The 20,533-nt window shown below is 49.7% G+C and overlaps 1 protein-coding gene across 2 annotated transcripts in view; it reads left to right on the top strand.

Moving 5' to 3' along the window:
- ME3 (malic enzyme 3) overlaps positions 1 to 20,533 on the top strand; it is a 292,535-nt gene that overhangs the window by 227,192 nt on the left and 44,810 nt on the right. The window lies entirely within an intron of this gene.

Below are 20,533 nucleotides of genomic sequence, written 5' to 3'. Positions count from 1 at the left end.
TTTCTGGCTGATGTTTTGGTCACTTTTGAATGTTGGTTGTGCTTTTCACACTCATGGTAGCATGAGACGGACTCTACAACCCACAGAAGTTGCTCAGGTAGTGCAGCTCATCCAGGATGGCACATCAATGCGAGCTGTGGCAAGAAGGTTTGCTGTGTCTGTCAGCGTAGTGTCCAGAGGCTGGAGGCGCTACCAGTAGACAGGCCAGTACACCAGGAGACGTGGAGGGGGCCGTAGGAGGGCAACAACCCAGCAGCAGGACCGCTACCTCCGCCTTTGTGCAAGGAGGAACAGGAGGAGAACTGCCAGAGCCTTGCAAAATGTCCTCCAGTAGGCCACAAATGTGCATGTGTCTGCACAAACGGTTAGAAACTGACTCCATGAGGGTGGTATGAGGGCCCGAAGTCTACAAATGGGGGTTGTGCTCACAGCCCAACACCGTGCAGGACACTTGGCATTTGCCACAGAACACCAGGATTGGCAAAGTCACCACTGGCGCCTTGTGCTCTTCACAGATGAAAGCAGGTTCACACTGAGCACATGTGACAGACATAACAGAGTCTGGAGACGCCGTGGAGAGCAATCTGCTGCCTGCAACATCCTTCAGCATAACCGGTTTGGCAATGGGTCAGTAATGGTGTGGGGTGGCTTTTCTCCATGTGCTCGCCAGAGGTAGCCTGACTGCCATTAGGTACAGAGATAAGATCCTCAGACCCCTTGTGAGACCATATGCTGGTGCGGTTGGCCCTGGGTTCCTCCTAATGCAGGACAATGCCAGACCTCATGTGGTTGGAGTGTGTCAGCAGTTCCTGCAGGATGAAGGCATTGAAGCTATGGACTGGCCCGCCCGTTCCCCAGACCTGAATCCGATTGAGCACATCTGGGACATCATGTCTCGCTCCATCCACCAACGTCACGTTGCACCACAGACTGTCCAGGAGTTGGCGGATGCTTTAGTCCAGGTCCGGGAGGAGATCCCACAGGAGACCATCCGCAACCTCATCAGGAGCATGCCCAGGCGTTGTAGGGAGGTCATACAGGCACGTGGAGGCCACACACAATACTTAGCCTCATCAGGAGCATGCCCAGGCGTTGTAGGGAGGTCATACAGGCACGTGGAGGCCACACACAATACTCAGTCTCATCAGGAGCATGCCCAGGCGTTGTAGGGAGGTCATACAGGCACGTGGAGGCCACACACAATACTCAGCCTCATTTTGACTTGTTTTAAGGACATTATGTAGCACCCTGAGGATTCGGCTGCTACAGGGGTATTGCACCTCAACCCAGAGGTGTGATATTCCACTCCCGGGTAAGGATGGAGTGTGGACCTGAGCTCGGTAAGCTGCATGCACTACACACATCCCATTTCCGAGGAACAGACCAACGGTACTCCCACTTAGAAATGTGCAGGTACGACCGAGTCTGTTCCTGGCTGGAGTGGGAGGGGGGTGGTACATCCCAGTAGTGTAGGGGCAGATAGGGGGAGCAGCCTGGGTAAAGATAGGAGCTCATTGGGTGCTGGTCACCTGAGCTCACACATAGAGGGAGTATATAAGGTGGGCACCATCTAAGATCAGGGTCAGTCTGTCAGAGTGGAGTCAGTCAGTCAGCTTTTGCAGAGGAGTGAAAGAGAGCGGAAGAGCAGAGCAGCCCAGAGTGAGAGAGGAGAAGAAAGAGAGACCCAGAGGGGGTGAAAAGAAAGGACTCTGAGAACCCAAATTCAATCCCCGGGTGAAGAGTCGGCAATAGGGTACCGGATCCCAAACTGGTGGGGGCAAAAGCACACCCTAGCCAGAGACCGGAGGCCGTGGGCAGCGTCTGCCACGGCCACCCACCACATCCACCCCGAAGGCAGACCACGTGGAGGGTCAGGGAACCCAAGGCCAAGGGTCTCCCAACAGAAGGCCCGAGGGAGCTGGACCTAGGTGGATCACTAGTGGGGACGGCCAGAGGAAAGGACAGAAGGAGAGCTCAGGGTCACGCTCCGGACTTGTTTGGGGGTTTGCTGAATCCAGGACCTGGTGGACGCAGCACGGCTCGGGTGGTCACTTGAAGCTGGAGTGACCGGAACATCAGCAGTGAGTAAATACCCTAAACTGCACAACCCGACTCTGTCTTCACTTAACATCTATGCTGCACCACCACAACCCCCATCCTCTGCACCTGACCCCCTGAGGCTATACCCCACCCGTTGGGGGTTATACTGCCAAAAGCTGCACCAACACCATCAGCCTCAGCGGACCCTGCTGCAGCGGCGGCCATAGTGACCGCAATACAACGGGTGGCGTAGTCGACATTAAGAACTTTATAACATCTGTAGGACTGCCACATACTCTGAGCTTGACACCCTGGGCACGGACCGGGTCACAGCCACTCGGAAGACTACAAACCCCATCTGATCCGGCTCCGGGTATTCCCCTAAAAGAATATGGCCCAGGGGGTGCGTCTACTTTGGCGTAGTCGGCAGGATACCGTGCCCGCAACACCCGGGTACTGCGTGCCTGAAGAAAAGAACGAGTTTACCTCAAAAAGAAGTCTCCTGCCGGTTCCGGAGGGTCCCCGCCATCGGACTCCATCACAGGTCGATTCCCGCCGGTTGTCCGCCATTAACAGCGTTTTCCCGCCATCTGCAGAGTTTCCCGCCACTGGGAAGCGGTTCCCGCCATTTCCAAAGGTTTCCCGCCTTGTCAGAGCGGACGCCATTATGGGCGTGCCAGAGGGTGGCAAGAGGCCACCTCCCATCGTGGGCCAGGACCGAAAATGGCGCCAAAAGTGGAAACCGCCCCCATCAACAGAGACTGTGATGCTAGAAGTGTCTGTCAGCGTGAAAGAACAGCCCCTGGAGCTGACAATCACCAAGTGGCCCCGGGACCGCCCTCGAAGTGGGAGGAGACGAGAGAAGAGAGCAAAGATGGGTGTCGCTTGGAGCAGTCTGGAGCGAGCGCACCCGGAGGCAAGAAGCCTGGAGAAGAGTATCGGAGGAGCTTACCCGGAGATGGCGAGAAAGCAGAGCAGCACCGGCCCGTTGGCCAGGAGCCTGCTAGAAACAGAGGAGGGAGAGCAGAGCAGCACCGGCCCGCTGGCCAGGAGCCTGCTGGAGACAACAGAAGGAGAGCAGAGCAGCACCGACCCGTTGGTCAGGAGCCTGCTGGAAGCAACGACCCCACTAGGCCTAGTGGAGGTCCTAGCACAGCTCCCCCGAGACCGGGAGTGTGCGCAGACCGCTCTGGAGGGCCTCGCAAGGAGGATGGCCCGGGTGCAGCGAGAGACGTTGGCGGAGTGGAGCCGTGAGATGGCCCAGCAGACCGAGACCTGTCAGCGGAGCACGCCACCCAAGACGAGGAGACAGACCGCCTCTGAGGATGGCGCGGGAGGACTGAAGGCCGGAGACGGCGCCGAGAAGGGAGCCGAACGAGTGGAGGCAGGTAAAGGGGACGTCTATACCCCAAACCGGGAAACCGCGTACCTGCCCCAGCTCCCCGTCGCAGAGCCCGAAGTACCCCCTGCCGTGCCCGTAACCGCAACGTCACCGCCACAGACTAGGCCTCAACCGGAAGCCGCAGCCGCGACCCCTGTGACGTCACACGCCTCGACCCCGAGCGTGACCAAGCAGGAAGTACCACCAGCCTGGTCGCAAGGCCTAGTGCCCCCGGGCACCGCAATACCAACAGCGCCCCCTACCTCCGCGGAGCCACCGGCCTGGTCGCAGGGCCAAGTAGCCCAGGGCGCCGCCGTCCTTACGGTGCCCTTCACTTTCCAGATACCCCAGGCCTGGCCGCAAGGCCCGGGCAACCCGGGCGCTAACACCACCGCGCCCATAAGACCAAGAGTGCCGCATCTGGGAGAGGACCTGTTTACCCAACACACGTGCCCGGATGGGCAGCCTTTCATCTGGCCCCAGGAATATCATGAACTGGAACGGCAGAGGAAGGCTGGGGCCAAGTGTGCACCCCTGATCCCGGCTCCAAAGCCCGTAAAGAGGATCTCGCCCCCGCTAGAAGAGGCCCAATTTGAGTGGGACCCCACCGGAGAAGATCTCATGGGGTTCACTCAGGAGACTCGGGCAGCTGCAGCGGAGCGTGCTGAGTGCTGCCGCCAACAACTCGAGGTCTTCGAGAGGGAGCGGAGAGAGAGGCGGGTCCGGGAACAACAAGCCCAGATAAGGAGCGCGGAGCAGAAGAGCCGGGCCAGGAGAGACCCCCGTGCAGCGCATAGTCCCCGCACCACCGGGACTGTGATCAAGTTTAACATGCAGCATGGGTGGGGCTTCATCCGAGACCACCGCACCCCAGGCGACGTCTTCGTGACCAGGAGAGACGTTGAATCCCACCTACCGGAGGGACACAGAGGTCGTGACCTTTACATCGGGGACGAAGTCACCTTCACCCGGCACAAGTGTGCCAAAGGACCCTACGCCCTCCATGTGCATCGCCTGACGGAGGAAGAGCTGCGGTGTGAGGAGGAAGAACAAGAGGACCCGGACGGGTCTGAAGCTAAAGGTAACTACAAAGAAAGAGCAGGAGGACGTCGTCGTTAAGTACAGCGAAGCAGAAGCTGTATATAGTTGCCCGTCGGGGCACAGTGAACTGTTACTGCTGCTATCATAGTCCCCGTTGGGACCAGCAAGTGTGAACTGTTTACCCGTTTAACCCTTAAATCCCACTGACCGAGGACTGAGAGCGGTCATTCCTCCCTTATACCTGGCCGAGGACTGAGAGCGGCCATATCCCCTGTATATAGTTGCGCGTCCTAAAGCGCTCCCTACTGGTTTTACAGGAAAGCCACGAGTTTTTTCAAGAAAAGACTGTCGCACTTTACCCGGTCACGCGTTGCACAGTGACCGGAGGAGGAGCTAGAAGCGAGGAAAAGTCTACAAGAATGTTTTATATGAAAAGTTTTATTGATATATATATATATAATGTTTTGTATGATGTTTTATATGTTTATGCAAAAATTTGTATGTTTTGTGGTGTTTTGTTCTTACAGCCCGAGGACGTGCTGTGATTTACCAGGGGGGAATGTAGCACCCTGAGAATTCGGCTGCTACAGGGGTATTGCACCTCAACCCAGAGGTGTGATATTCCACTCCCGGGTAAGGATGGAGTGTGGACCTGAGCTCGGTAAGCTGCATGCACTACACACATCCCATTTCCGAGGAACAGACCAACGGTACTCCCACTTAGAAATGTGCAGGTACGACCGAGTCTGTTCCTGGCTGGAGTGGGAGGGGGGTGGTACATCCCAGTAGTGTAGGGGCAGATAGGGGGAGCAGCCTGGGTAAAGATAGGAGCTCATTGGGTGCTGGTCACCTGAGCTCACACATAGAGGGAGTATATAAGGTGGGCACCATCTAAGATCAGGGTCAGTCTGTCAGAGTGGAGTCAGTCAGTCAGCTTTTGCAGAGGAGTGAAAGAGAGCAGAAGAGCAGAGCAGCCCAGAGTGAGAGAGGAGAAGAAAGAGAGACCCAGAGGGGGTGAAAAGAAAGGACTCTGAGAACCCAAATTCAATCCCCGGGTGAAGAGTCGGCAATAGGGTACCGGATCCCAAACTGGTGGGGGCAAAAGCACACCCTAGCCAGAGACCGGAGGCCGTGGGCAGCGTCTGCCACGGCCACCCACCACATCCATCCCGAAGGCAGACCACGTGGAGGGTCAGGGAACCCAAGGCCAAGGGTCTCCCAACAGAAGGCCCGAGGGAGCTGGACCTAGGTGGATCACTAGTGGGGACGGCCAGAGGAAAGGACAGAAGGAGAGCTCAGGGTCACGCTCCGGACTTGTTTGGGGGTTTGCTGAATCCAGGACCTGGTGGACGCAGCACGGCTCGGGTGGTCACTTGAAGCTGGAGTGACCGGAACATCAGCAGTGAGTAAATACCCTAAACTGCACAACCCGACTCTGTCTTCACTTAACATCTATGCTGCACCACCACAACCCCCATCCTCTGCACCTGACCCCCTGAGGCTATACCCCACCCGTTGGGGGTTATACTACCAAAAGCTGCACCAACACCATCAGCCTCAGCGGACCCTGCTGCAGCGGCGGCCATAGTGACCGCAATACAACGGGTGGCGTAGTCGACATTAAGAACTTTATAACATCTGTAGGACTGCCACACACTCTGAGCTTGACACCCTGGGCACGGACCGGGTCACAGCCACTCGGAAGACTACAAACCCCATCTGATCCGGCTCCGGGTATTCCCCTAAAAGAATATGGCCCAGGGGGTGCGTCAATTACATCAAAGTTGGATCAGCCTGTAGTGTGTTTTTCCACTTTAATTTTGGGGGTGACTCCAAATCCAGGCCTCCATTGGTTAATAAATGTGATTTCCATTGATGATTTTTGTGTGATTTTGTTGTCAGCACATTCAACTTTGTACAGAACAAAGTATTCAATGAGAATATTTCATTCATTCAGATCTAGGATGTGTTATTTGAGTGATCCCTTTTTTGAGCAGTGTGTGTATATATATATATATTCCAAATTTTTCCATTAAAATGCTTTATTGTATAAAAAAAATAAGCCATAATTGGTTTTGTCTAATGGCTTAAAGGGAACCTGTCAGCAGACTTTTTTTTCCACCCCATCAGACGGCAGCATGATGTAGGGGCGGAGACCCTGATTCCAGCGATGTGTCACTTACTGGGCTGCTTGATGCAGTTTTGATAACATGACAGTTTTTTTCTGCTGCAGATCTAGCAAAACTCTGAATGTATAACCCAGTCCACACAACTGATTGTGTACACTGTGCATAGGCAAAAAGCTGGCAATCAGTGATGAGGGGTAGGGTTTTGAATACAGAGGACTATATGGTACTAGTCTCTCAGTGATAATCTCCTGCTGATAAAATTATGATTTTATCAGAACTACAGTAAGTTGCCCAGTAAGAGACAGATCACTGGAATCTGGGTCTCGGTATCTATATTACACTGCTGTCAGATTAGGTGTCAAAATCCTGGTGACAGATTAATTTTAAAAAAGGAAGTAGAAAATTAGGAAATTTATTTAAATGTCACTAAACATCATAATAAATAGAAATGCAAGTTATGGCATTTGGTTGTTCATCCTGCTGCCAAGTGAAATAGCAAGTGATCAAAAAGTCATATTTACCACAAAATGGTGCTAACAGAAACTACACATCAGCCTTCAAAGAAGCCTTCATATATCCATCGACGGGAGAAAAAAAAGAATTTGGCAGCCTAAAACAATTTTTTTCTTCTTCAAAAAATGGATTCTATTATTTAAAAGTAGCAAAACATAAAGATAACTTCATAGATTTGCCAACCATCATTTTATAAGGTTTATACGGTGCGGAGAATACAGTAAAAGAAGAAAAAAGTTGGAATTGATGTTTTTATCACCATTCCACCATCGCATTGAAAAAAAAACAGAAACTAAAATTGAGTTTTTCAATACATTATATATACCCCATTTATTATTATATGGCTTTAAAAAGAATTATCCTGCAAAAAAACAAGCCTTGATGCAACTACATCGATAAAGCTGGAGATTTACTGTTTATTAGAGATGAGCGTTGTTCTACTCGAACTGTTCGCCAATCTCAAATTCGAGCTGTTTTGGGCGGTGTTCGAGCCGTTCGGCGAACACGAACAATTTGAGAAAAATTCGGCTGTTCGAGGTTATGTTCGATAACTGTTCGTGCACCAAAATCATAACTGGATTTTTCTCAGTAATGATGAAAATTAATGTTAATACGCAGTTTGAGTGTACAGCGGGGTGGGGGGAGGGGCAGGGGATGGATCTCTGCAGGAATAATGAAGATCTCCATTTTTTTTTCTCTTTCCCGCATTTGCAGTGGGGAGGTGCAATCTGTCAGCCTATCAGCAGCGCACACACGGAGTGAAGTGCTTTTTTTCACACAAGCAAGGGCATGTGTCATTGGCAGTGTATGTCACATGTCCTTGCCCTATAAGACCAAGCCATTTTCCCCGTCGCCACCATTTTCTCACTGCTGCAGCTGCGTGTTAGACGGCACCGCTGTTGCTGTGTGCGCTATACCTTGTTAATTTCAAGCCAATTTTCGCACAAATCTACAGATAGCTTGGGAGTAGGGAATAGTTGTGATTGCAGTCCTTTTAAGGACTAGGTTACAGCATTTCCTACGACTTTTATCAGGGAGGTCTGTGCTCTTAAATAGATAGGTTGTGGGAGTAAAGACTAATTGTAATTGGAGTCCTTTTCAGGACTAGGTTACATCAGTTCCTATCAGTTTTTGCCAGGCAGGTCTGTGCCAGTGCTGTGCAAGTTTTTTTCACAGCATTTGGCTGAATCTAGCAAAGCTAATCCTTTTTGGCCTATTGCAGAGTGTGTTAGTCAGTGGAGTAGCCTATCTGTGTTGCAAGATATACCACCTGTGTATAGAATAACAATTTTTTTACTGCACCTAGTGAAGTAAAATCTTTTGGGCATAGCATCATTCTATTAGTCCATCTATACTGACCTCCATCAGGTTGCAAATTAAAACTAATTTTTATCTGCATCTACAGTACCTCTGAAAAAATATTTGGGCTTCTAGCTGTGTGTGGGACTTGTTCTATTAGTCCATCTATACTGACCTCCATCAGGTTGCAAACTGAATATATTTTTTCTGCATCTACCTCTGAAAAAATATTGGGCTTCTAGCTGTGTGTGGGTCTTGTTCTATTAATCCATCTATACTGACCTCCATCAGGTTGCAAACTGAATATATTTTTTTCTGCATCTACCTCTGAAAAAATATTTGGCCTTCTAGTAGTGTGTCGGACTTTCTCTATTAGTCCATCTATACTGACCTCCATCAGGTTGCAAATTAAAACTAATTTTTATCTGCATCTACAGTACCTCTGAAAAAATATTTGGGCTTCTAGCAGTGTGTGGGACTTGTTCTATTAGTCCATCTATACTGACCTCCATCAGGTTGCAAACTGAATATATTTTTTCTGCATCTACCTCTGAAAAAATATTGGGCTTCTAGCTGTGTGTGGGTCTTGTTCTATTAATCCATCTATACTGACCTCCATCAGGTTGCAAACTGAATATATTTTTTTCTGCATCTACCTCTGAAAAAATATTTGGCCTTCTAGTAGTGTGTCGGACTTTCTCTATTAGTCCATCTATACTGACCTCCATCAGGTTGCAAATTAAAACTAATTTTTATCTGCATCTACAGTACCTCTGAAAAAATATTTGGGCTTCTAGCAGTGTGTGGGACTTGTTCTATTAGTCCATCTATACTGACCTCCATCAGGTTGCAAACTGAATATATTTTTTTCTGCATCTACCTCTGAAAAAATATTGGGCTTCTAGCTGTGTGTGGGTCTTGTTCTATTAATCCATCTATACTGACCTCCATCAGGTTGCAAACTGAATATATTTTTTTCTGCATCTACCTCTGAAAAAATATTTGGCCTTCTAGTAGTGTGTCGGACTTTCTCTATTAGTCCATCTATACTGACCTCCATCAGGTTGCAAACTGAATATAATTTTTTTCTGCATCTAGCTCTGAAAAAATATTTGGCCTTCTAGTAGTGTGTCGGACTTTCTCTATTAGTCCATCTATACTGACCTCCATCAGGTTGCAAATTAAAACTAATTTTTATCTGCATCTACAGTACCTCTGAAAAAATATTTGGGCTTCTAGCAGTGTGTGGGACTTGTTCTATTAGTCCATCTATACTGACCTCCATCAGGTTGCAAACTGAATATATTTTTTTCTGCATCTACCTCTGAAAAAATATTGGGCTTCTAGCTGTGTGTGGGTCTTGTTCTATTAATCCATCTATACTGACCTCCATCAGGTTGCAAACTGAATATAATTTTTTTCTGCATCTAGCTCTGAAAAAATATTTGGCCTTCTAGTAGTGTGTCGGACTTTCTCTATTAGTCCATCTATACTGACCTCCATCAGGTTGCAAATTAAAACTAATTTTTATCTGCATCTACAGTACCTCTGAAAAAATATTTGGGCTTCTAGCTGTGTGTGGGACTTGTTGTATTAGTCCATCTATACTGACCTCCATCAGGTTGCAAACTGAATATATTTTTTTCTGCATCTACCTCTGAAAAAATATTTGGCCTTCTAGTAGTGTGTCGGACTTTCTCTATTAGTCCATCTATACTGACCTCCATCAGGTTGCAAATTAAAACTAATTTTTATCTGCATCTACAGTACCTCTGAAAAAATATTTGGGCTTCTAGCAGTGTGTGGGACTTGTTCTATTAGTCCATCTATACTGACCTCCATCAGGTTGCAAACTGAATATAGTTTTTTCTGCATCTACCTCTGAAAAAATATTGGGCTTCTAGCTGTGTGTGGGTCTTGTTCTATTAATCCATCTATACTGACCTCCATCAGGTTGCAAACTGAATATATTTTTTTCTGCATCTACCTCTGAAAAAATATTTGGCCTTCTAGTAGTGTGTCGGACTTTCTCTATTAGTCCATCTATACTGACCTCCATCAGGTTGCAAATTAAAACTAATTTTTATCTGCATCTACAGTACCTCTGAAAAAATATTTGGGCTTCTAGCTGTGTGCGGGACTTGTTGTATTAGTCCATCTATACTGACCTCCATCAGGTTGCAAACTGAATATATTTTTTTCTGCATCTACCTCTGAAAAAATATTTGGCCTTCTAGTAGTGTGTCGGACTTTCTCTATTAGTCCATCTATACTGACCTCCATCAGGTTGCAAATTCAAAATAATTTTTTTCTGCATCTAACCCAGCCAATAGTTTTGGCCTAATACCACAGTTTGGCCACTCAGCTCTGCTCGGTTGCCATCCATTGTTTTTTTGTGCAAACAACTCCAGAGTTGTGAATTAGTTAACCACCAAAATGAGTGGAAAAAGGCCTGCTGCTGGTGGAAAGGGGAATAGGCGTGTTGGGAAGGGGAAAAAAGGTTGTGTCCGTGGGGTAGGTGTTAAAGCAACAGTAACATCTGCAGAAGAAAGACCATCTTCCAGCCAAACTAAAATGTCTACTTCTTTTAGCGGACAATGTGATAAGATCCCTTTCTTACGGCCACGCCAATCGCTACAAATTCCAGATGAGGCACAAAAACAGCAGGTGCTTCAACGGATATCAAGTGCTCCTTTAAGTGGGCTCTCCTCCACATCAACTTCAACATCACAAATACTCCAGTCCTCAAAGGTGTCACCCAAATCGCACTTGCTTCCTCACAGCTCCCAAATCTCCAGCTGCCCGTCTGAGTATGAGGTAGAACAGATGGTTGAGTCTGCAGAGCTGTTTACTCATACTATAGCCTGGGAATCAGAGGTCGACTCCAGCGCTTCTGTGAATCCAGACGAGGAAATGATCTGCACTGATGCCCAGAATCTTTATGAGTCGGATCCAGGACCAGACGCAGAAGGTTCTGACCATAATGTAGACCCTCATTCCCAAACTGTAACTCCTGTTGGTGGAGACAATGAGGAAGACGATGATAAGACTCAAATACCTGATTGGAGCGACAACTTTAGTTTTTTGTCAGGGCAGGAACAGGTTGGCTCTGAGGACGACGGGTGTGATAACACACAGGGTGATGATGATGAGGTCGGAGATCCCACTTACTGTCAACCCACAGTCAGCCAAGAGATGAGGTCAGCAGAGGAGGTGGAGGAAGATGCTAGTGACGACGAGGTCAGGTTGCGCCTTCCTGGACAGAGACGTAGTACTGGAAGCACGTCAACAACTGCATCCTCAAACACAACTCTGCCTCTCACCACAAGTCGTGGTGGCTCTTCAGGTCGCATGGGTGCTAAGCCTTGCATAGCCTGGGCATTTTTTCAGATCGATAAAGATGACCCAACTCGTGTTATCTGTAACATTTGTCAGCAAAAGCTAAGTAGAGGCCAAAAAATACATAGTTTGAGTACTTCATGCATGAACCGGCACATGGACATGAAGCATAAGTTGCAGTGGGAAGCTCAGTGTGCTACAATGCGGCCTAGCCGGCCGGGCCAACCACCGTCTGCCATATCTTGTGCATCCGCGGCCTCTTCATCCTCTGTGACTGGGGGGACAGCAGTCACACCTGTTTTGGGGCGCAGACCTGCCACCTCTTTACCCGCAACAGCCAGCGTGATTGGCAGGTCATCATTTTCTTTGGAGGTGGTAACACCAGCTGGTGTTGAGCGCTGTCCGACATCGATAGCACCACCTTTGGATGAAGGCAACCTAACATGTCCGCCTGCATCTTCCTCACAGACCGGCAGTTTTCCGGGGACACCCTTATCAACCCCGTCTAAGCACAATAGCCAGCCCTCGGTCCCTCAGATGTGGACAAGTAAAAGACCATTTCCTCCTAGCCATGAGAAATCTAAGAGGTTGAATTTCACCATCTGCAAGCTCTTGGCTACAGAAATGCTGCCTTTCCGCCTGGTGGACACAGAGGATTTTCGAGACCTTATGTCCGTCGCAGTGCCCCAGTACCAGATGCCCAGTCGGCACTACTTCTCAAAGAAAGGTGTGCCTGCGCTCCACCAGCATGTCGCACACAACATCACCGCTTCTTTGAGAAACTCTGTGTGTGACAGGGTGCATTTCACCACAGACACTTGGACGAGTAGGCATGGACAGGGGCGTTACATGTCGCTGACTGGGCACTGGGTAACTATGGTGACAGCAGGACAAGGGGCTGCTGTCCAAGTCTTGCCGTCCCCACGAGTTGTGCGTCAATCCTCTTTATGTCAAAGTTCCTCCACTGCTTCTGCCTCCTCAACCTCCTCTCGGTCTTCCACCTGCACCCAAAGCCTGTCTGGTCATGCCACAAGCTTTCTAACTGCGCAGAAGGGATCCTGCACACCTACTTACTATGCTGGCAGTAGGGCTCAACGTCATCAGGCGGTTTTTACATTGAAATGTCTGGGAAATGTGAGTCACACAGCTGAGGAGTTGTGGTCAGCTCTGGAGAACCAATTTCATGAATGGTTGTCTCCACTGGACCTGAAACCAGGGAAGGCCGTGTGCGACAATTCTGCAAACCTGAGTGCGGCCCTTCGCCGGGGCAATGTCACACACGTGCCTTGTATGGCTCACGTGTTGAACCTGGTTGTCCAGCAATTTTTAGCCCACTATCCCAGACTAGATGGCCTTCTGCAGAGGGCACGGTCGCTGTGTGCTCACTTCCGCCGTTCGCATCCCGCAGCTCAGCGACTTACATCTCTACAGAAGTCGTTGGGCCTGCCACTTCACCGGCTAAAATGCGATGTGCCTACCCGGTGGAATTCAACTCTGCACATGTTGCAGCGACTGTGGCAGCACCGACAAGCCCTGGTGCAATACGTTCTGACGTATAGCCTGGGCCAACGAGATTCAGAGGTGGGGCAAATCACGCTGGAGGAGTGGTCTCAGATCAGGGACCTATGCACCCTTCTGCACAGTTTTGAAATGGCGACGAAGATGTTTAGTGCTGACGATGCCATTATCAGCATGACTATTCCGGTGATTTACATGCTGGAGCACATGTTAAACAGAATTCGGAGTCAGGTGGTGGCACAAGAGGAGGTGGAGGAAGTAAAGGAGGAGGAGTTGTATGCGGAAGGGCTAACATCTGCAAGGTCCAGAAGGTCGGCAGCACCAAGGCGGCAGGCATGTGAGGGTGGGGGAGATGGTTTTACCAGGGCGCATGGTAGCAGCCAAACTAGTGAGGAAGGTGCAGGAGCCCAGGAAGAAGTGGAGGACGAACTGATGGAAGACTCATCAGATGAGGGAGACCTTGATCACATTTCTGTTGTGCGAGGTTGGGGGGAGAGGACAGAGGAAGGAAGCATGATTGTTACCTCGCCACCAACACAACAGGGACTTGGTGCTCCTGGATGCGCAACACACATGAGTGCCTTCTTGCTGCACTACCTGCAACATGACCCTCGAATTGTGAGAATTAGAAATAATCCTGACTACTGGGTTGCCACACTGTTAGATCCCCGGTACAAAAGTAAATTTGCAGAAATTATTCCTGCCATAGAAAGGGATGCACGCATGCAGGAGTATCAGCAGAGACTGTTGCAGAATCTTACATGTGCTTTTCCACAAAATACCAGTGGTGCACGTAGTGAATCTCACAGTTCCAACTTGCCAACCGTGGGACCGTCAAGTGTTCAGCACTCAAACCGTAACAGAACCACAGTATCTGCTGGTAACATCAATTTTGCGGAATCATTTCACCACTTTTTTAGCCCATCCTTTGCAAGGCCACAGGAGACAAGAAGTCTGACACATAGTCAACGCCTAGAGACGATGGTACAGGAGTATCTCCAAGTAAACATTGAAGCCACGACTGTGTCACTGGACCCTTGCTCTTTTTGGGCTTCCAATCTGGATAAATGGCCGGAGCTAGCCACTTACGCCTTGGAGATCTTGTCATGCCCCGCAGCCAGCGTTCTGTCTGAACGTGTGTTCAGCGCTGCTGGTGGTGTGCTGACAGATAAGCGCACGCGGCTCTCCACTGATAATGTAGACAGACTCACGTTCATAAAGATGAACAAATCATGGATCCGAAACGACTTTTCTACCCCTGTGTCATCCTGGGGAGAGTAAAAGCTTGATGATTGGTTAAAATCACCCTACCAAACGTTTTAAGCTTTCAAATTACTAATCATGTTTATCTGTATCTTGACTGGAAAATAATTTGGGCTTTGTAGCAGTGTGCAGCACTGATCCTATTAGGCCATCTATAATAAGCTCCACCAGATTTAAAATTAAAAATAATTTTTAGCTGCATCTAGCCCGGAAAATAATTTTGGGGCTCCGAGATGCGCAAGACACATAAGTGCCTTCTTGCTGCACTACCTGCAGCATGACCCTCATATTGTCAGAATTCAAAGTAATCATGACTACTGGGTTGCCACACTCTTAGATCCCCCAAACTTTTCGATCAACCTTTTCATTTTAATAAAGACCAAAAAAATGGTCATTTTTGAAATTATAAGCATTAGCAGGTTGTTAGAAACTGAAATCAAACAGTTTTCAACTCAAAACTTTATTCTAGGTGATGTTACATTTTCACATAGGACCCCTTGTTCGAAAGGAGCTTCTGAACTCTCTCGTCCATTGAATTTGTCAGGTTTTGGATGGTTTCTGCTTCAATTGTTTTGCATGAGGACAGAATACCCTCCCAGAGCTGTTGCTTAGATGTGAACTGCCTCCCGCCATCATAGACACTCCTTTTAATGATGCTCCAAAGGTTCTGAATGGGGTAGAGGTCAGGGGAGCATGGGGGTCACACCATAAGTTTGTCCCCTTTTATGCCCATATCAGCCAGAGATGCAGATGTTTTATGTGCAGCATGAGATGGTGCATTATCATGCAGAAAAATGATCTTGCTGTGAAATACACGGTTCTTCTTCTTGAACCATGGCAGGAAGTGCTGTTTGAGAAAATCCACATACATTATGGAGTTCATCTTTAGCGCCTTCAGGGATCCTAAAGGGGCCGACAATCTCTCTCCCCATGATTCCAGCCCAAAACATTACTCCACCTCCTCCTTGTTGGCGCTGTAGCCGTGTTTGCGTGGGGTGTCCATCAACCAGCCATCCTCCACTCCATCCATCTGGACCATCGAGCGCTGCACGGCACTCATCCGTGACCAAAACAGTTTTGAAATCAGTCTTCATGTAATGTTTGGCCCACTGGAGCCGTTTCTGCTTGTGTGAAGTGGATAGAGGAGGTCGACAGGATGGCGTATGCACAGCTGCAAACCTCTGAAGGACCCTGCATCTTGTTGTTCGGGGGACGTTGGAGGCACAAGCAGCTTCAAAAACTTGTCTGCTGCTATGACAAGGCTTTTTTGCCGCTGCTCTTTCAACCTGACGTAATTGCCTGTAGGAAAGAGTCCTCAATTTGCCCTTATCAGCACGCACACGTGTGTACTGTGAATCAGCTACATACTTCTTGATTGCCAAGACACTTCATCCTGATCATCGCACAATGTTGATTGTAGTCATGCCTTGACCTAAACACTCCACAATTTGTTGCTTCTCAGCAGCTGACACATCCTTTTTCTTTCCCATTTTGACAGAAAATGTAGGCTGCTTAATAATGTGAGAGAGCCTTCTTAAGTAGTCTTGCCTTTCATTGGACACACCTGCCAAACTAATTAGCACAGGTGTCTGCAATTGCTTACAGTGATATAAAGAGCCCTGACACACATCACCATCAATGAGTTTAACTGACAAACAAACAAATTCTTCCCTTATCACTCCTAAACACTTTTTGCATAATAATTTGGAACGCGGTGTACATGTGCTTTTCCACAAAACACCAGCGGTTCACGTAGTGAATCTTACAGTTCTAACTTGCCAACCGTGGTCTGTATGGAATTGTTCAATAAAGGGCCCAAAATTAAGATAACATAGATGGGAGAGGTCTCTATGAATAGGAATTCCTAAGTATTTGATACCCTGTGAGGGCCAGGCAAAGGGAAAGTTGGACTGGATGGAATCCTATATGGATTTGGGGAGGGAGACATCGAGGGCCTCAGACTTCGCTGCATTGATTTTAAAATTTTACCATGTAACAAAGTGATCTATTTCAGCCATAACAGCATGGATGGATATATGTGATTGAGTGATATATACTAGGACATCATCAGCAAATAGAGAGCACTTGTACTCGGTGCCTCCCACCTCAATCCACCTAATATTGGGGTTATGGCGAATTGATGAGAGCAGGTGCTCCGTCACTAGGATGTATAAGAGAGGGGACAGAGGACATCCCTGCCTTGTCCCATTGGTGATTGTGAAAGGTGATGAAAATGTTCTGACGCACCCCCTGGGCCTTGGGACACCCGGAGCCGGACCCTTTTTGGTGGATGCTGGTGGTTGTAGTCTTCGTGGCGGCGACCCGGTTCCGTGGCTCAGGGCGGTCAAACCAGTGGCGGAACTATTTATGTGGTTTTGATGTTTAAATGTCCGACTACGCCACCCGTGGATTGCGGTCAGAGTGAACCGCCGCTACAGGGCAGACCGCTGAGGCTGGTGTTGTGGGTGCAGCAGAACGTAGCATAACTCCCCACGGGAGGAGTATAGCCTCAGGGCAGTGTATGCGGAGGATGGGGGTGATGGTGCAGGGCAGCAGCAGTAACGACACGGAGTCAGTGATGCAGTCCAGGGCCTTTACTCACAGTTCTTATTATCCAGACCACGTCTGCAGGTAACGGCTGCCCACGTCGTACTGTGCTCACCAGGTGAGGGGCTCAGACAACTCCCAGATAACTTTGGAGCACTTCACAGGACCCCCTTTGTGTGTCCTTTGTCTGGCCTTTCTTACCAACACTTCTGTCCGGCTGCCTCGGGCCTCCTCTTGGTAAACTTGGCGCCAGTTTCCCTGACCCTATGTGGTGCCTTCCTAGCGGGTGTAGCGAGGGGCTGCGCCACATAAAATGTCAGAGCCTCCGGTTTCTAGCTGAGGGTCGTTTCCTGCCTCCACTAGTTCGGGGACCGGTCTCCCCCTTTGGCCTGACCCCTCCACGCAGGTGGATTCGGGCGTGCGGTGGCGACTCGCCCGTCCGCACCCCTGGGATCCCTTCATTCCTCGTTTCTGGAGCCTTCTCCGCTCCTCTTCCTTCCTTCTCCCTCTTCCTTCCTTCTCCCTCTTCCAGGCCTGGGCCTCTGTTACTAGGCCCGCCTCCGGAGCAGAGCTCATGCAGAGCCCCTGCTCCCTGCCACTTCTGCTCAGACTTCTCTGCACTGAACTAAGATGGTGCCCACCTTTTATACTCCCTTCTCAATGCACCCAGGAACTGCTTCCTCCCTGCTCCTGCACTACAGGGTTCCCCTTCCTCAGTGTTCCCTCCCCCCACTCCAGCCAGGGACAGGGACTGTCGTGCCCATCTCAGGGGCATATTGGTCGCCCTGCCCCACGGCAATGTGGTGTAATGCATGCAGGTGTCGGGTCCTGATCCACACTCCATCCTTACCTGAGAGTGAGATATCACACCTCTGGGTGAGGTGCAATACGTCTGTAGCAACCGAGCCCTCAGGGTGCTACAGTTCCATTTATCTTCAGCCTAGGTGACGTATTGCGATACAGGGCCGTGATTTTGGCTATAAAAGGGTCCCCTAGACCCCTACCCCAAGCTTTTTAAGAGAATCATATATGGCGTGCCAGGAGACTCTATGGAATGCTTTCTCAGCATCCAACGAGAGTATCTAATTACAAATTTTTAACTGCATCTAGCCCAGGAAATACTTTGTGCCTAGTAGCAGTGTCTGCTAGTCAGCGGATTATCCCGGCTGTTAAGCAAGCTACACCACCTGTAGTTTAGACACTTAATTTTTTCAAAGGAAATGCTTCGGGACCATGGGATACTCCCAATACTGGTGCCTGTCTGCTGGTGGGTCGAGCGAGCCCCCCTGTGGTGGAGGCAGCTCTAAGCTTTTTAATTTAAATTGTCTCTCTAATTTGAATGAATACACTTTAAATCCATTTACAAGGATCTATTGGAGGGCAAGTCTCATGCCAGCAGCCGCGTAATTCCAGCTCCAGTAGCGTCCACTAAAGCTGCTGCAGTTAAAAAGCTTTTATAAGGATCGAGCTCGGCTGTCCACCGCAAGGCATCCTACTGCCAGTCCCAGCCCCTATGCCTTGGGGTGCCTCCTGATGCTCTTCACTGAGTATCCCATGGTCCCGAAGCATTTCCTTTGAAAAAATTAAGTGTCTAAACTACAGGTGGTGTAGCTTGCTTAACAGCCGGGATAATCCGCTGACTAGCAGACACTGCTACTAGGCACAAAGTATTTCCTGGGCTAGATGCAGTTAAAAATTTGTAATTAGATACTCTCGTTGGATGCTGAGAGAGCATTCCATAGAGTCTCCTGGCACGCCATATATGATTCTCTTAAAAAGCTTGGGGTAGGGGTCTAGGGGACCCTTTTATAGCCAAAATCACGGCCCTGTATCGCAATACGTCACCTAGGCTGAAGATAAATGGAACTGTAGCACCCTGAGGGCTCGGTTGCTACAGACGTATTGCACCTCACCCAGAGGTGTGATATCTCACTCTCAGGTAAGGATGGAGTGTGGATCAGGACCCGACACCTGCATGCATTACACCACATTGCCGTGGGGCAGGGCGACCAATATGCCCCTGAGATGGGCACGACAGTCCCTGTCCCTGGCTGGAGTGGGGGGAGGGAACACTGAGGAAGGGGAACCCTGTAGTGCAGGAGCAGGGAGGAAGCAGTTCCTGGGTGCATTGAGAAGGGAGTATAAAAGGTGGGCACCATCTTATTTCAGTGCAGAGAAGTCTGAGCAGAAGTGGCAGGGAGCAGGGGTTCTGCATGAGCTCTGCTCCGGAGGCGGGCCTAGTAACAGAGGCCCAGGCCTGGAAGAGGGAGAAGGAAGGAAGAGGAGCGGAGAAGGCTCCAGGAACGAGGAATGAAGGGATCCCAGGGGTGCGGACGGGCGAGTCGCCACCGCACGCCCGAATCCACCTGCGTGGAGGGGTCAGGCCAAAGGGGGAGACCGGTCCCCGAACTAGTGGAGGCAGGAAACGACCCTCAGCTAGAAACCGGAGGCTCTGACATTTTATGTGGCGCAGCCCCTCGCTACACCCGCTAGGAAGGCACCACATAGGGTCAGGGAAACTGGCGCCAAGTTTACCAAGAGGAGGCCCGAGGCAGCCGGACAGAAGTGTTGGTAAGAAAGGCCAGACAAAGGACACACAAAGGGGGTCCTGTGAAGTGCTCCAAAGTTATCTGGGAGTTGTCTGAGCCCCTCACCTGGTGAGCACAGTACGACGTGGGCAGCCATTACCTGCAGACGTGGTCTGGATAATAAGAACTGTGAGTAAAGGCCCTGGACTGCATCACTGACTCCGTGTCGTTACTGCTGCTGCCCTGCACCATCACCCCCATCCTCCGCATACACTGCCCTGAGGCTATACTCCTCCCGTGGGGAGTTATGCTACGCTCTGCTGCACCCACAACACCAGCCTCAGCGGTCTGCCCTGTAGCGGCGGTTCACTCTGACCGCAATCCACGGGTGGCGTAGTCGGACATTTAAACATCAAAACCACATAAATAGTTCCGCCACTGGTTTGACCGCCCTGAGCCACGGAACCGGGTCGCCGCCACGAAGACTACAACCACCAGCATCCACCAAAAAGGGTCCGGCTCCGGGTGTCCCAAGGCCCAGGGGGTGCGTCAGAACATTTTCATCACCTTTCACAATCACCAATGGGACAAGGCAGGGATGTCCTCTGTCCCCTCTCTTATACATCCTAGTGACGGAGCACCTGCTCTCATCAATTCGCCATAACCCCAATATTAGGTGGATTGAGGTGGGAGGCACCGAGTACAAGTGCTCTCTATTTGCTGATGATGTCCTAGTATATATCACTCAATCACATATATCCATCCATGCTGTTATGGCTGAAATAGATCACTTTGTTACATGGTAAAATTTTAAAATCAATGCAGCGAAGTCTGAGGCCCTCGATGTCTCCCTCCCCAAATCCATATAGGATTCCATCCAGTCCAACTTTCCCTTTGCCTGGCCCTCACAGGGTATCAAATACTTAGGAATTCCT

This window comes from Phyllobates terribilis, unplaced genomic scaffold (assembly GCF_046119375.1).
Source record: "Phyllobates terribilis strain yellow unplaced genomic scaffold, ASM4611937v1 Scaffold_2__4_contigs__length_985480577, whole genome shotgun sequence".
Classification (NCBI taxonomy): domain Eukaryota; kingdom Metazoa; phylum Chordata; class Amphibia; order Anura; family Dendrobatidae; genus Phyllobates; species Phyllobates terribilis.
The sequence above is the reverse complement of the archived record's forward strand: the minus strand, read 5'-3'. Positions and strand labels throughout refer to the sequence as shown.